The sequence below is a fragment of the Pongo pygmaeus genome, chromosome 12 (genome assembly GCF_028885625.2).
Source record: "Pongo pygmaeus isolate AG05252 chromosome 12, NHGRI_mPonPyg2-v2.0_pri, whole genome shotgun sequence".
NCBI lineage: Eukaryota > Metazoa > Chordata > Mammalia > Primates > Hominidae > Pongo > Pongo pygmaeus.
This window is the reverse complement of record NC_072385.2, coordinates 64,694,949-64,709,070: the sequence shown is the minus strand read 5'-3', so window position 1 is coordinate 64,709,070 and position 14,122 is coordinate 64,694,949. Positions and strand designations below refer to the sequence as shown.

General features: G+C 44.2%; 1 long non-coding RNA gene across 3 annotated transcripts; it reads right to left on the bottom strand.

Annotated features, from left to right (window-relative positions):
- Positions 1-1,646: 1,646 nt before the first annotated feature.
- LOC129030453 (uncharacterized) lies at positions 1,647-9,729 on the bottom strand. Of its 3 annotated transcripts, none has more exons than XR_008500658.1 (4): positions 8,932-9,729; positions 5,310-5,514; positions 3,827-3,972; positions 1,647-1,938 (listed from the first exon to the last, which is right to left on the bottom strand). It is a non-coding gene; the product is annotated as an uncharacterized LOC129030453 (long non-coding RNA). The 3 variants fall into 3 exon arrangements; XR_008500657.1 differs by lacking the exon at positions 1,647-1,938 and adding an exon at positions 2,234-2,466; XR_008500656.1 differs by lacking the exon at positions 1,647-1,938 and adding an exon at positions 2,857-3,487.
- Positions 9,730-14,122: the final 4,393 nt, after the last annotated feature.

Genomic DNA, 14,122 nt, shown 5'->3' with positions numbered 1-14,122 from the left:
GGAGACCCCTGACCCTGTTGCCCAGCAGGTATTACCTGTACCAAATTTGTATCTTTCATCCCATTGCTCCCATAAATGTGCTTGAACTCTTGAAGCCCCATGGCTTAATTAGTGGTTTGGAATCCATGGTTGCCGCAGTGAGAGTTTAGCCTTCCCAGCACATGGGCCTCCTCTGTCATTCCTTTTTCTCTCTGTCTTCTTCACTCTGGTTAGTCCTCCCTTCCTATGGCCAGGACTTATTACCCACAGAGTGAAAGTACAGACAGCAGCATCAGCGTTTCTTGGCCCTGCTACTCAGGCCCTGCTCCACCAACGCCAGCTCCTTTGAGGACCAGATTGATGGAGAGGGAGGGCGACTCTTACGGCATTCCTATCTAGGCCTGCTTGCAGAAGATTGAGGGGAAACTCATCTGGAACATTCATAAGAAAAGCAATAAAATATTTGGATTCCTGAGTTTTAGGTGTTTTTAAATTACAGAATAGCAAACATGGAAACACTTATTGACCACCTGACTTATGTTGGCAAGTGCCTGCATTTCTGCCAGGCACATATCCTTGTGTTCTCCCACAGATTCCTCACACTGACTCTTTGGGGGCTAAAACAGAGTTGAATGTGGAAGTGGCTGTTGTCACAATTTCCAAAGAAAACATTTCTCTGAAGGTGCAAAGAGGAGGCTCTCAAGTCTGTTTTGAGGCCCATGTCATTGGACCTTACTGGGTCCGGGAGCCAGAGCTTGTGCTGAGTGGAAGTGCCACGTTTGAATCCCAACTACCTCCTGGTCTGGCAGTGTCTCTCATTCTACTTTTTTCCACCAGTATTATGAGACAACAGAGCAGCTGTTGGCCTCAGAAGCACTAGACAGCCTAGCCTGCAAGTGTCAATCCCTCTTCACAATCAAGAGAAGAGTTTGGCTCCCTTAAGTTGCTACTATTTGCTCCTGTGCCACCTTGCATACAAGGAGAAGACAAGAAACAGGATTTTTCTTAGGACCCTGGGACCTTGTGAGTGCAAGGGTCACACAAACCCCTTCATCCTGCTGGAAAAGGCTGGGAGGAGGGAGCCCCTGAGGGCCAGAAAAGAAGATCTGGAGTCTGATGGCACTGTTTTAATGCCCTCAAAAGACATGCATGTGATTACACGACAGGGTAGCTCCAGGTCTCACCTGGACCAAAGGGCCAGGTTCTAGAAGGCAATACCTGGAGACTGACCTGTGTCAAGGGGTGCTGTCGGACTCTGCAGCTCCTACCTGTACTTTCAGAGCCCTTCCATGGAAAGGACTCCATCAACTTTGCCTTTTTCCCAGCCACACCCTCACCTCTATGTTACCCGCTCTCCTCTTTGCTCATGAGCTGAGAACCCAGAAAGGTCTTCAATGTGCATTTGAAAACCCATTGCCCTCTTCCCTCCCAAACTCCTTTTCTGTCAGAGCCTTAAGCGTGCCCCTTATCAGGGTACTCTTATCTTAAGTTTGGGGCAGATATGATGCTTTTCCAGTAAGTCTGTACACTGGATAGGACAATTTGTACTAGGGTATTGGCTGGGATGATCCCCTTGCAGTGGATTCTGTTCAGAGCCTGCAGTCTGGAGAGACCATGTGTGTCATTCCTAGTGCATAGACAGCTGCAAAGGATGTAAACTATAAACATTTTGTTGTTGTTGTTGTTTTGACCAACTTCCTAAAACTCTGCTCAAAAGCCTGTCCCCTCAGAAAAGCACGAAGCCGGAGATTCCCAGGCTACCCAAGGCCGCTGAGAGGGGGAGGCCAGAGAACACAGTGGCACAGCAACTGCTGGCTGAATTCCACGGGCTCTGGACCAGAAGATGCGTGTACACGAACGCCCTGTAAACTTCCACATTCCACCACTTCCTTTCCAGATAGCAGCAGTGGTCAGGTCACGTGCTTGCCGGAGAGCAGAGAAAACACTTGGAGGCTGCTTCTGCAATTAAAATGGGCTGCATTTACAAGAATTACACAAAACCTTTCATCCTGCCAGAGAAGGATGGGACGGAGGCCCTGAGGGTGGAGCTCCAGCTGCCACTCAGAAGCTCAGGTGGCATCTGGCCAGCGGCAGCAGAGAGGCTGGAGCCAGGGGGCTTGTGGCTCAGATGATGTCCCAAGGCAACTGGGAATAAGCGGAGAATATCAACACAGCTGTGTAACTGTAGCTTCTATTTCTTCTGATGCTGGAAACTCTCCTAGAATCATAGGATAAAAACTGGAAAGCACTCTGATTGTATTTAATTCAACCTGTTTATTTAATGGACAGGGGAACTGAGGCCCAGAAACATAAATTAAATGGCCAGTGCTCACACAGAAATTAGGAAGAGGATTGAAGGAGGTGATTTTGGAGGGCTCCTCTAACCCATGATTCAGTGATTCTTGTGATTCTTGCTTTCTCTCCAAGGGTTCTTTCCCCCAAACTGCAACCATGGTGTGAACCCCATTGAACATCCATTGCTGAGTGCTTCCAGAATATAGAGCTCTCCTCAGCTCATGATCACAACCAAGACCCACCTAATATGATGACAGTTTTTCACCTACTGTGTATTCCCAATACTATTTTAAAACACTGGTTCTCAGTCTTGGTGGCACAAGAGAATTACCTTAGGAACTTTAAACAAAAATTCTGGTGCTCAGATCTTACTTCATATCAATTGAATCAGAATCTTTGGGGATGGGGCCTAAGAATTGGTAGTTAAAAGAAAAATTCCCAGTTGATTCCAATATACAATCAGGATGGTTAAATAGTTTTAAAACTGCTAAGTTTGGCTTTAGTCATGACTAATGGTAATATTAATTCTACCTGCTCCCCTTTCCCATCTCCAGTTAACACAGCTACATTCTCTGATTTACAGGCTGATTTTTCATGTGTTTATTCATCTAGGATAAGACATGATTAAGAGATACAGAATGGATTTATGTTATATACCCATTTTGCAGATGGCGAAAAGTGAGCCCCAAAATTTTTTTTTTAAATGAGTATAACAGTAGCTTAGTATGAACAAATCCAAGGATTTTGAGAATTCCTAAATATATGGGGATACTGTTTACTTGCTTTAAGGGTTGACTCTAAACTTAGGCAAAGAAGATAAGCACTTGAGGGCCTGATTTAAAGAGTCCTGAGAATAGCTCTGATTAAAATCATCTCTCTTTCAGACTCATGTTAGATTGAGAAATCCCTACCAGTAGCCTTTGGAATATTAAGCACAAACGTGATATTTCTGGGAGACTCCATGAAGCCTCCATTAATCGTTAGTATCATCTTTATATTATTTATCTGATTCCCAGCAGAAAGCTGTGTAATGAACGAACGAGAGCCTGGCCAGATAAGCTGTGCTGTGGGTGGAGGAACAGATCAAGAGTATGGATGTTGGCCAGGCACTGTGGCTCATGCCTGTAATCCCAGCACTTTGGGAGGCTGAGGCGGGCAGATCACAAGGTCAGGAGTTCAAGGCCAGTCTGGCCAACATAGTGAAACCCCATTTCTACTAAAAATACAAAAAATTAGCCAGATGTGATGGTGCGCGCCTGTAATCCCAGCTACTAGGGAGGCTGATGCAGGAGAATCACGTGAACCTGAGAGGCGGAGGTTGCAGTGAGCTGAGATCTCGCCATTGCACTCCAGCCTGGGTGACAGTGTGAGACTCCATCTCAAAAAAAAAAAAAAAAAAAAAAGTATGGATGTCACCTAGGAGTATTGCAGTGTGGGGCCCTGGCCACCTGAGATGGGGTGAGGGTGCAAAAATCAGGCCTTAAAAAGGGAAATGGGGACTCATCATCAGGGTGGACGGAGAAACGGTTTGCCCCCCCCACACACCTGATACCTGCTCAAAGTTGGCACTTGTCCTCCTTCCTTCTCTCTGTTCTCCCTTATTGATGTCCTTTCAGTCCTGCTGAGGCCAGCCCATGCTAAACATCACTCTGGGTCTTGGGTCCTTGTTCAGTATCAGTTGCAATATCATGACAATAACTACCAATAATAAGCAATAAATACCATTTTGATACTTTCTGGTGAGCACTGTACCCATGTCATTTCCTTTAAATCTCAAATCAACTCTTTTCTGATTGCAATCAAACCTCTTTTACTGAGGTCTCAATGTGGCGTAGCTAGGAACTGAAGCATATATACAGTCTACACAAGGCTATATTATCCTTGTCCTCACATAGGGAGGAGGTACAACAGAGAAAATGACCCCTTGGAAGAGATGGACTAAAGCAAAATTTGCAAAGACTTTTTCTTTAAAAAAGAGAAGGCTGGCAGGGGTTCTGGAAAGAACCACTAACTGCCTTGTCTGACTCAGCATCAAGATGGAAAAATATCTAGAGGCTGTTGCTTTCCCCACAGCCCAAGTCAAATCCACCTGCTTGCTCTGAGGCTGTCTGGGAGGCCACACATCACCATGCCCTTTCCGGGAATCAATTCTTGGTCCCATGTCATTAGCTCTTCCCTTGAAAGAACTCTGGGAATGGGGTTGGCTTGGAGTCCCTGATTCCGTGTGGCTAAGGAGTGAGCCTCTCATATCACCATGCTGAATTTCTTCACTCATTCATAACTCTCCTTTCCATTTCAAGAAAACTTTTCTGTTCCCACAAGCCTGGGAGGGCCCTTGAGTGGGGCATATTGGGTAAGTCTGAAGGAGTATTGCCAGTGAGACCTTCAAGAGGCTCTGTGTGAATGGGCTGGTGTTGGTGGGAGGAAACAGGGTCATGCATTCCCCATTCCTTCCCCCTCGTAAGATGTGTCATCAGTTAAATATAGGCTCTGGCCCTGTGGATGTTTACAGGCTAAGACAGCCCGTCCTGACTGGGGGCTCACAGCTTCTGAGAGGAGGACACTGGGATGTCTTCAGCCCATTTCACGTGGTCTGACTGTTTCCAAAACACTCCTGGTGGGTCAGCAAGCAGAGGAAGTGTTACCATGTGATCACTTTAGAAACAACACCCACCTAATGATGCACTAACATGGATTTGCCCTCTGTTTTTCACATTTGATCATTCCTGACACTTTGGCGAGGATACAAAACCCTATTTCTCTTAGAAGTCACTCCTTCCCTGGATGTGAAAGAGGGCAATGGTTTCCCTGTCAGTCCTCTTTTAGGGAAAGATCTGGGTGAGCACATGACCCAGCTCAGCTGGTCTGGGGCTGGACACAGAGACAATTGTGAGAACTTGAACTGACTCACCAGGAAGCAGGTGGTTGGGACTAGGTACTGTGTCTATTTCAGTGCTAGATATTGCCTTTAATGAAAAACTAGCCCCAATCAGAAAAAAGCCAACACCAAGCTCTGCAATACTAAGTTGACTCACCTGTTGAAATGCTTTTTATTAAGCAAAACCAATATCCTCAGAATTCCAGCTTTCACTTTCAAGTTTCTCATGTGGGATTTCATAGTATTGGGCCCAGTGATGTGTACTTGCTGTTTATGCTACTTATTTACTCAAGCAGTCACTCTGGTGTGTTCCCATGGCTTTTCTGAAAGTATTAAAGTACAGCTCCCAAAGAATGTGAGTGCTATTGGAGAAATAAAATACATGGAAATCATATGGCATCCAGCAATTGCTATGCCTATCTTGAGATAGTTGATCCCTAGATAATCTTGGTAGTTGTGTTACCAATGATGTCTTTACTTAGTACACGTAGATTGCACTCAAGGAATAGCAAAATGTTACAACATTGATTCTTCCTCCTATAGTTAATGGCATTTTAAAAGAGTTATGCTTGACTAAAGACATAGTTTTTAAAAATGCAAATATTGAGTGCTTTCAATTCCCTAAGCATGGTGTTTTCTGCATTATCTGCAATGTCTTAATTAATTTTCAAAGAAAACTATGAGGTAGCGGCTACTATCATCCCCATTTTACAGATGAGAAAACCGAGACTTAGAAAGGTTAAGTAATCTGCTCAGGCTCACAGTTCATATCCCATTTCTAAGAGACACTTTTTTTTCATTCTAATACTTTTGAAATTCAGTATGTATTTTATAGTTGATTGGTGCATTTAAAATGGAACATCTTACAAATTGATGGCTACTTAGAACTGAGAAAATATAACTGACAGAAGCAAGCATCAAAACCACGTCTACCTGATTCTAGTACTGGATCATCCAACCACAGTGGCTTGAGTGTCAAAGGAAACACTCAACCTGTGTCTAAGTAATGACCATAAAAATAATAACTAGTCCACATTCACATTGAGGATAATAGCTCATATTCTTCCTATTTGATACAATTTACTCTATTAGAAAAATCGTCTGGTTTGGTCAGTTCAATTAGATTGATTTATTTATTCTTTGTAGAGTATCATCAGTTAAACCTTCTAACCTCTGGGCCACCCCACCCAGTATGAGCCATAAGATATAGCTCATATTCTTCCTACCTATTTGATACTATTTACTCTATTAGAACAATTGACTGGTTTGGTTGGTTCAATTAGATTGATCTATTTATTCTGTGTAGAGTATCATCAGTTAAACCTTTTTTGCTGAGAAAGCTTCAGGTTTTTCATTTCTAAAATGAGAGTTGTTGTCAAAACACATTTAAATAGTCAAGAGCCTAGGCATGGGTATGGTCACAAGCAGGAGGGTCTGAAGTTCCCTGAAGTTTGAGTGCACAGTGCCATGGCTCCTGCTGTCCTTCCAAGGAGAGAGCAGTCACGTCAGTTGCCTTTGGTTCTTGTCTGACTGGGGAGAGATGCTCTATATGTGGTTTTGGTAATGACAGCATGTCTCTAACTCGAGATTAAGTTTCTGTCCTCTGAAGATCTCAATGTAATTAATTACAGAAGTGCTTCCCAAAGCTTCTCCTTGGAAGGCTTTTCTTTACACGATATACTCTTTGAACAATGGATTCCACGCTCAAATAAGTTTATAAAACCCTCTTCCCCCTCAAAGATTCAGAAGTCAGGGCAACCACATCATATTGGGAGTCTAATTTGTAAGTCGATAAGATAAAAATCCCTTTGGTCAAAATTATCCTTGAAAATCACCAGAAATTGTATATAAGGTCCCCCAATTTATAGCTTTATGTGTACACCCTGGTCACTAACGTGTGAGTGTAGTTATAAAGTACTGTTAATGATGAGACTAAGAATACGGACCACTAGGATTGCTATTTTCTTTCCCTGGCATCCTCATTTAAATTGTTATTTTTATTTTTCATCTAGTGTATAGTTTGATTCATAGAATTTAAATGCATATATTAAATTAAAAGTAGTAATTATTAGAGTACTAATAATAGTAATAATCATTGACATTTATTGGGGGCTAGCTATTGCCTGCCAGACTGCTCTAAGTGCTTTATTTGTATGAACTGAGTTAATCTGAACAACAACTTCAGGGCTAGATACTATATTCCCTTTTTACAACAAAGTCACTTGCGTCTGCTTTTACTCGTGCCTTTGGCAACACAATGACTCTGCAAATTGTCCTGTGCCCAGAGGAAACATTTTTCTGAAAGCTTCTGCACTGGGGCAGATTTAGGGCAAAGTTAACACTTCAAAAAAATCTCCAGTAATTGAGTAAATTGCTCATCTGTCAAATTGGCTTTTTGGCAAATTACTCTGCTTGCACATATTAATAGCCAAGCTCAACCAGCTTGAAATATGGAGATTTACTGGAAATCACAGTGAAGTGAAGAGAGAGGCAAGAGCAGAATTGAAATTCCCACCTGGCAGCAAAAGAGAGTTATGCAGAGCATATCAGGTAAGGCAGAGGCACTTCCTGGACCACTCAACTGAAGGGCACAGCCAGCAGTGAGGTGGGGTGGCCCAGAGGTTAGAAACCCCACAGAGAGAATCAGAGGGAAACTGGAGGCAGAGGGAGTGCGCCATTTGGAATTCCATGGGATGAGGACCTCTAGGTCCCAGGTACAGTTGTAAGGCTGGGGGCAAAAAGTTGCTCCTGCCGGGCACTGTGGCTCATGCCTGTAATCCCAGCACTTTGGGAGGCCAAGGCAGGCAGATCACTTGAGGTCAGGAGTTTGAGACCAGCCTGGCCAACGTGGTGAAACCCTGTCTCTACTAAAAATACAAAAATTAGCTGGGCGTGGTGGCACATGTCTGTATTCCCAACTACTCAGGAGGCTGAGGCAGGAGAATCACTTGAACCTGACAGGAGAAGGTTGCAGTGAGCCAAGATTGTACCACTGGACAATCTTGGCTGTGGGGTCAGAGTGAGACTCTGTCAAAAAAAAAAAAAAAGAAGAAGAAGCAAAGCAGCTCCAGGCCAGCCTGCACTCTCTTCTTGGAGCCTTTCACCCTGATGGTTCAGCCAGGGAAAGGGTGCCTTTTCTTCCCTGCCAAGGCACAGTCAGCTTCTTAAGCCTGCAAGGCTGCATCAGTCTAGAGTAGGCACTATTTTCAGCTCGCATCAAGGAGCCATAGAGGCAGCTGAATGACTCTCCAACAGATGGTCTCAGTAGAGTAGAAATGGCAGTGTAGCACACTGACAATGAGGAAGTTACGGTGTGCCACAGTTGTTAATGGAACCTAAGTAAAAACTCAGAGACAGAGGAGTTTAAGGGAGTCTTAGCTCCCCAGAGATTTCTAAGAAGCCCACCTAAAAAAACTCTTGATTAGTAAATGAAACTATTATTATTGTTATTATTACTAATAGTAGATGATAAGATATTTTTGTAGATAATGAAGTCAATATCAGAAAGATTTAGTAGTGGACAGATTCAGTAGGCTGCAAAATTATAAGGTCAGACTTCCAATTCTAAAATGACTTCCTTAGTCTAGTCTAGGTGGAGGGTGGTGCTGGTTAAGTTTAAACACAGTATTACCTTGTGAGAAGTGTTCCAAGTTTTTAATTGTCTACTTCCAGGTGTACTATACATCTAATAGAACTACCACACTACTCTCTGCCTTATAAACCTTTGCCTACCAACAATACAAGCTCAGATACCTTCCCTGAGTGTAGTGGATACTTACAGAATGGTCAGTCCAGGTTCCTTTAGTAGAACCTGCTACCACGTGCACATCTACATACACCCTTTGTTCTTGTGTTACTGTGGAAGCTGCTTTGTCAACTCAGCCTGTTCCTTAGCTGCAGATTTGTTTTCTTTCCTTGGGACCCCAGGACAAATGCCATGACGACACTCTTGCAGGAGCCAGCAGTCAGCTGCTTAAGGTTGTCTCTTATGTCCACATCTTTGTGCCATTCTTTGGCTAGCAATGTAGGTGCCAGTCAGGGTCATCCTATGAAATATCACATTCCTTGCCTGTAAACTGTGGTAGTGGGGAGGCCTGGCCTGCTCACTGCACAAGACCGTCTTTAGGACAAAATAGGCTACTATGGATGAAAGGGCCACATCAGGGGTGTCCAGTCTTTTGGCTTCTCTGGGCCACATTGGAAAAGAAGAATTGTCTTGAGTCACAAATAACATACACTAACACTAATGATAGCTGATGAGAAAAAAAAATCTGATAATGTTTTAAGAAAGTTTACAAATTTGCGTTGGGCCACATTCAAAGCCATCCTGGGCCATACACAGCCTGCGGACTGCAGGTTAGACAAGCTTGGGCTACATGGTACCAGTGTTAGCGTGAGGATGAAGGTGTATTGCACTTCATAACCCCCAGTATAAGGATTCTCCTTAAAGCAGGCTTTATGCCCTGTTTGCCTGGTGGCACTCTGCTCTCACAGTGGGACTTGCCACTAGGAAGGGTGGAAATTCTTCCCAGCTCCTCTGAGTAGTGGGGCTCTAGGATGAGGGTCCATGCCATAGTGAGAGCCTCTAGGCCTCTGACACAGACTGAGAAAATGGGCTGTGACCACACAAAGCCACTACGGGAAGTCTCAAGTCCTTGAGCCAATGTGCACATTCCGAGCTTCCGGTGCAGCAATGAGCTGACACAAACCGTGGCGGCCTGAGGACCTGGACCTTCCATTTTGCCTTTCAGGACCCGTGTTCACACCAGCACTTAGTTTGGAGGAAGCACCTGGAGGAGATGCAGAGTCCAGATGTGCGCCCTCTGCCGGAAGCCTACTGCACCAGGACGTAGGCCTGGAGTGGCCCTTAACGCATTTGGAAATCAGTCTTCACTAAAAAAACTTCCTCCAAAATGTTCTTTAACAGCCCTTTAAAAGCCATTGTTTCAAAACAGTCCAAGGTAGTGAGCAATTAATATTTTCGATTTACATGAAGACTCTGGAGTAGGAATTACCTGAGTTGGAAACCCTGTTCTACTCTATTGGTATCAGGTTGCATTCTGTATCATCATTAAAATTTTCAGAAAAACTCTCAACCTCAGTGCATTAGTTTTCTAGGACTGTCATAATGAAGTATCACAGATTCCATGGCTTGAGCAATAGAAATTTATTTCCTTGTGATTCTGAGGCTAGAAATCTGAGATCAGGGTGTTAGCAGGATTGGTTTCTTCTGAGGCCTCTCTCCTTTGCTTGCAGAAGAAGCATAGTTGACCTCTCCCTGTGTGTTCACATGGTCAAACCACTGTGTACATCTGAATCCCAATCTCTTCTTGTAAGGGCGCCAGTCATATTGGATTGGAGCCCACTAATGAGATCATTAGTGGTAATGATCTCTGAAGGTAAGAAAATCATCTTACCTTAATTATCTCTGAAGGCTCTATGTCTAAATACAGTCACATTCTGAGATATTGGGGGTTAGAACGTCAACATATGAATTTTTGGGTAACACAATTCATCCCATAACAGTAACCCTTTTAAGACTGTCACTTATTTCTCTAGTGAAAAGGCAGAACTTTCAGAATCTTTTAGAATCTCCCCTGCAGCTGAGTAAACATCTTAGTGTCTTCATAACTAGAAACCACAGGTGGTTGTTTCATTTTGTTTTAAATTTTCTATCACTGAAGATAAATAAGATCAGAACTTGAAAGTCTTGCTAACCCATCGATGTCATGAGAAAGGCCCAGGATCAGGGTCGGAAAACCTGTTTTTTCTTTGTAATAGTTAATTATGAGATTATTTATTCAGCTATTATTATTATTATTATTATTATTATTATTGAAATGGAGTCTCGCTGTCTCCCAGGCTGGAGTGCAGTGGCGCAATCTCGGCTAACTGCAAGCTCCACCCCCCGGGTTCACGCCATTCTCCTGCCTCAGCCTCCCGAGTAGCTGGGACCACAGGCACCCACCACCACGCCTGGCTAATTTTTTTTTTGTATTTTTAGTAGAGACGAGGTTTCACCGTGTTGGCCAGGATGGTCTCGATCTCCTGACCTCGTGATCCACCCGCCTCGGCCTCCCAAAGTGCTGGGATTACAGGCATGAGCCACCACGCCCAGCCTCAGCTATTATTATTAACAATAATATTTTTATTAGTTGGATGTGATAAGGCAGTATTTAACTTGACCCGGCAACCCTGAATGCCTGATTCTATACTCATCCAGCTATTACTATGATGGGTTTGCAGAGATATGCCAGACAAGCACATTCCTTATTACTGTAACGATTTTGCTCCCACTGACAGTTCAGTTCTCCCAGGACCTGGACTGGACCTCGAGGGGTCTAGCACAGGGGCCCATTGCACCTGGGCTCCAGGTGGATCTGCAGCCTACACTGCAGTGGCTGAGAAGTCTCTCCTGCCCCTTCATGCTGGACTCCCCCAGTCTCACCATTCTGACACTAAGGAAGCATCACTGAGGAAAGGAAAAGAAGAGCATGCTTTTCTTAATCCTTGCTGTAGAGCTTTTCTAAGCCACTCACTCCAGACCTTCCCAGTCTTCCTACCCAGCTTTAAACTTCCCTCCTGCTAACTGAGGCTTTAGGGGCCAACAATGAAAAGATGTTCCTAAGTCCTGGAGGCATCCATGGCTCCCTGCAAGTCTGTGGAAAATTTCCAGTGTATGGAGAAATGCCCCTGCAATGTGGAGACAGCATTTTGGGATACTTCTGGTATACCATAAGCCTGGCTGTTGATCCCATATGTGGAAGGGAAGAAACAAATGAAAAGGCAGGAAATGTTGGTGGCCCACTTCCTGCCACTAGTGGGAGCTCTAGGTTCATGCCACTCCATCAACCCAAGGATGGGGTAGAATACCAGGTGAGGATGGAGCCTGGGACTAGGGGATGAGAGACTGAGGTCAAAACTCTCCCCTGCAATATTATCTTTCCAGAGTCCTGTTACTCCACACACTAGTTTGGCAAGAGAGGCCTGGGTTATTTCCCTACCTCTTGAGCCCCAGTGTGAGTTTGAAAAACAGGGCTCTAGAGATGAAGATGGGGACCCAGGGGACAGAGGCTCAAGAAGCCAGGCAGCCTGCTTCCAGGTTGCAAGCAGCCTGGGACCTGGACAAAAGGCATCCATCCTAAAAGCCCCAGGTGTTGGACTGGGCATGGTGGCTAACACCTGTAAATCCCAGCACATTGGGAGGCCAAGGCAGGCAGGTCACTTGAAGTCAGGAGTTTGAGACCAGTCTGGCCAACATGGTGAAACCCTGTCTCCACTAAAAATACGAAAATTAGCTGGACATGGTGGCATGCACCTGTAATCCCAGCTACTCGGGAGGCTGAGGCAGGAGAATCACTTGAACACGGGAGGTGGAGGTTGTAGTGAGCAGAGATCATCTCATTAACACAAACATTGTTGGCTGGGCGCAGTGGCTCATGCCTGTAATCCCAGCACTTTGGGAGGCAGAGGCGGGTGGATCACGAGGTCAGGAGATCAAGAGACCATCCTAGCTAACACGGTGAAACCCCGTCTCTACTAAAAGTACAAAAAATTAGCTGGGCGTGGTGGCGGGTGCCTGTAGTCCCAGCCACTCGGGAGGCTGAGGCAGGAGATTTGCGTGAACCCGGGAGGCGGAGCTTGCAGTGAGCCGAGATCGCGCCACTGCACTCCATCCAGCCTGGGCGACAGAGTGAGACTCCGTCTCAAAAAAAAAAAAAAAAAAGAAAAAAAAGACAAACATCGTTAGTTTTAATTCCACTATTCTGTACCTACCAGTTTTCTTTGTCCAAGTCATTATTTTAGGAAGGATGGTGTTGATTACAATCATAGGTTTGCTTCTGCCAAAAGAAACACCTGCCGAGAACCAAATGAAGATTGATTCTTCTCTCAGGCCTAAGAACAAGGCCCATCTGGCAACACCCTGGCTTCACTTCACTGCATTTATCATAGTTTGTGATCATGAATTTATTGGTAAGATTATTTTATTAATGTTGGTCTCATCCACTAACTTGTTAGGCCCATGGAGAACAGACTGTGTCCATCTGCTTCACTGCATTAGACCACATGCCTAGCAGAATTCTTGGTACATGAAAATTGACAGTCTGGTGGTTCTCAAACTATGTCCTGGTGGTTCTCCCACACCAGGAGCTGCAGCAAACTCAGAAGGGCACCATGGTATTTTACATTTTTTAGGTAAAAGCACAGCGATCCTCAATATCTTGGGGACCCAGAGCAGATGACCAGTTTGAGGTAGTTTGTAACTTCAACATCAGTTCATCCACATTCCTTTCAATTACATCAAGGCTTTTGAAACTGGGCTTCTGGTTGTTGCTGTGATAAAATGCAAGTGTCTCATAAAAATGAATGTGAAACAGGAAAGGAGGGTGGTGGTGTCTAATCTGATTCCAAGGTTTGAGAAACCAGGCAGTACCCAATAAAAGCACATATCCCATTAGTAATTGTGGTTATTTACACATGACAAAAAAGTAGCATTGTTTTTCTTCCTATTTATGTGTATTCTTTTTCAAACAGCTACTAAGTTATTGAGACAGAAATGCTTAGCAAATCGTGTGGGATTTACCTAATAAATGGCACAGTTAGGTATTTCTTTTAGCCCAGGGGCACTGTGAAATGTTCACTGAGAAACTAAGGGCACCGTGGACTGAGGTTTGAGAGCTTCTGGGCTAGTCAATACTTGTTGATGGATTGATGGACTCAGGATCCCATGCCTTTAATTATGTCCTTGATCACTTTACCCACAAAATATTATAAATCGGAATAAACAAAAAAACACCCTTAGAGAAAAAACATCACTGTATCTTTGTTTTTCCTCACAGAGGAGAGGAGAGCTCTACCACTGAGCTCTCTTTTTGAAGACTTACCATTTACTGTTTGTTGAATACTTACTATTAGTCAGGCCGTAGGCTTGGTTTTTTCCCCGCTTTTCTCCCCACTTCAATAAGATGG